Here is a 2,742-nt window from a genome sequence, read left to right as displayed (position 1 = left end):
AGGCTCTGGGCTGATGGCTCAGAGCCTGGAGCCTGTTTCCGATTCTGTGTCTCCCTCTCTCTCTGCCCCTCCCCCGTTCATGCTCTGTCTCTCTCTGTCCCAAAAATAAATAAATGTTGAAAAAAAAATTTTTTTTAATAAATAAATAAATAAATAGATAAATGATATATAAGTAGACAGAGAGATGGGCAGATTGACAAGAGAATATGGTAAAGTAGGATAGGATTAGATAGGACAGAAGAAGATGCAACAGGGCAGGATAGCTCAAGATGGCCACATGGGTAGTTAGAGAGATAATATCCATCTAGGCCCAGAGAATCCAACCTTACTACTTAGCCCCCACTTAACTGGGGCACCTAGCTACACAATCCATAATGTAGTCTCCTGATTTGTGTCCTAGACATAGCTCTAACACTAAAAATTAGTGTGACTTTGGATAACTCATCCAATACTTTTGAGTTTTATGTTCCTCATCATTTAAAGAGACCAAAGCACACTAAATAATTGTTATGGCTTCTTCAGGTCTGTTACTATATGTTTCAATAACGCCCAAAATTTATTTTTATGGGCTTTACCACAGTTAAATAAAGGAGTGATATTTACACAAAGGGGTATAGGTTTTGTCATTTCTTAAAAATAGCAAGAAACAGTATCCAGAATATATCATGTTAGGCCACAAAACAAATGTCAATAAATTCAAAAAAGACTAAAATAACATTATGCATCTTTTCCAACCACAACGATATGAAACTAGAAGTCAATCCAAGAAAAAATTTGGACAGAACACAAATACATGGTGGCTAAATAACATACTACTATAAAATGAAAGGGTCAACCAAGAAATCAAAAAGGAAATAAAAAAATACATGGAGACAAATGAAAATGAAAACATAATAGTCCAAAATCTTTGGGATGCAGCAAAAGCTGTTTGTTCTAAGAGGGAAGATTATTGCAATACAGGACTCCATCACAAAATTTAAAAAAAGCTCAAATAAACAAACTTTGTATATATCTAAAGAAGCTAGAAAAAGAAGAACAAACAAATCCCAAAGCCAGTATAAGTAAGGAAATAATAAAGATTAGAGCAGAAATGACTAAATTAAACAAACGAACAGTTCAATGAAACCAGGAGCTGGTTCTTGGAAAAAATAAAATAAAATTGATAACCATATAGCCAGACCCAACAAAGAGAGAGAAAGGACCCAAATAAATAAAATCAGAAATGGACGAGAAATAAGACAAGGTCCAAAGCATGGCAGAGAAGGCTGAAAAGAGTGTGAAGATTGCTCCTAGAGCAGTTGTGTATATAGAAAGTGAAATTTGGGGCGATATTACTATAGGACCTAGGACAGTGATTCACTCTAAAGCATGAATTATTGCAGAAGCTTGGCCAAGAGTGATCGGTGAAGGTAATTTAAAAGAAGAACAAGTGTGCAACTACATGGATGGAACTAGAGGGCATTATGCTAAGCAAAACTAGAGAAAGACAAATCTATGACTTCACTCATATGAGGACTTTAAGAGACAAAACATGTACATAAGGGAAGTGAAGTAAAAATAATATAAAAACAGGGAGGGGGACAAAAATATAAGAGACTCTTAAATATGGAGAACAAACAGAGGGTTACTGGAGGGGTTGTGGGAGGAGGGATGAGCTAAATGGGTAAGGGACATTAAGGAATCTACTCCTGAAATCATTGTTGCACTATACGCTAACTAACTTGGATGTAAATTAAAAAAATAAATTGAACAATACTGTATTATAAAACTAAATAAAAATAAATAAATAAATAAATAAATAAATAAACTAAAAAATAAAAGAAGAACAGGTGCTTATCATAAATGCTTACCCTAATAATATCACCCTTGATGCTTGAAGATCCAAAGCCGAAACCTATGATCAATGGCAACAATAATGTGTTTGACGTTGGCTGTTATTTCCAAACCATGAAAATGGGAGACAATGCAATTGAATCAAAAGCATATGTGGGCAGAAACATAATACTGACAAGTAGTTGCATCATTGGGGCTTACTGCAACCTGAATACATTTGAGGTCATCCCTGAGAATACAATGATCTACGGTACAGACTGCCTTTGTCAGGTGCAGACTAACCGACCACAGCCCCAGACACTACAGCTGGATTTTCTGATGAAAATCCTGCCCAAGTTCCACAACCTAAAGAAGACTATGAAAGGAAGCTCAACTCCAGTTAAGAACTAAGAACAACATATGACGTCAAGATAACAGTTTGTTATATTTTTGAAAGGGCCACAGTGTTTATGCACTCTTACCAATTCACAGAATAATATATGTTGACTTTATTTTGTAAAATTGAGTCAGAGAGGAAAGTAATGGATTTTCCTTGTAACTGTCCTATATAATTTATATAAAATGCATTATTTTCTTCTATCCTTATTGCTTTCCTGAGAATTTACAGATTTGGTTCAATTTTCTTTTGTCATATAAAATGTTGGCTATGATTTTGGTTGTATAAAAGACTCCCTGGGGCGCCTGGGTGGCGCAGTCGGTTAAGCGTCCACTTCAGCCAGGTCACGATCTCGCGGTCCGTGAGTTTGAGCCCCGCGTCAGGCTCTGGGCTGATGGCTCAGAGCCTGGAGCCTGTTTCCGATTCTGTGTCTCCCTCTCTCTCTGCCCCTCCCCCGTTCATGCTCTGTCTCTCTCTGTCCCAAAAATAAATAAACGTTGAAAAAAAAAATTTTTTTTAAAAAAAGACTCCCT

The 2,742-nt window shown here is 36.3% G+C and overlaps 1 pseudogene; it reads left to right on the top strand.

Annotated features, from left to right (window-relative positions):
• The first annotated feature begins 1,242 nt into the window (after positions 1 to 1,242).
• Positions 1,243 to 2,223, top strand: LOC122482544 (annotated as a pseudogene).
• Positions 2,224 to 2,742: the final 519 nt, after the last annotated feature.

This window comes from Prionailurus bengalensis, chromosome D1 (genome assembly GCF_016509475.1).
Source record: "Prionailurus bengalensis isolate Pbe53 chromosome D1, Fcat_Pben_1.1_paternal_pri, whole genome shotgun sequence".
Taxonomy (NCBI): Eukaryota; Metazoa; Chordata; class Mammalia; order Carnivora; family Felidae; genus Prionailurus; species Prionailurus bengalensis.
This window is presented reverse-complemented; position numbering and strand designations above follow the sequence as displayed.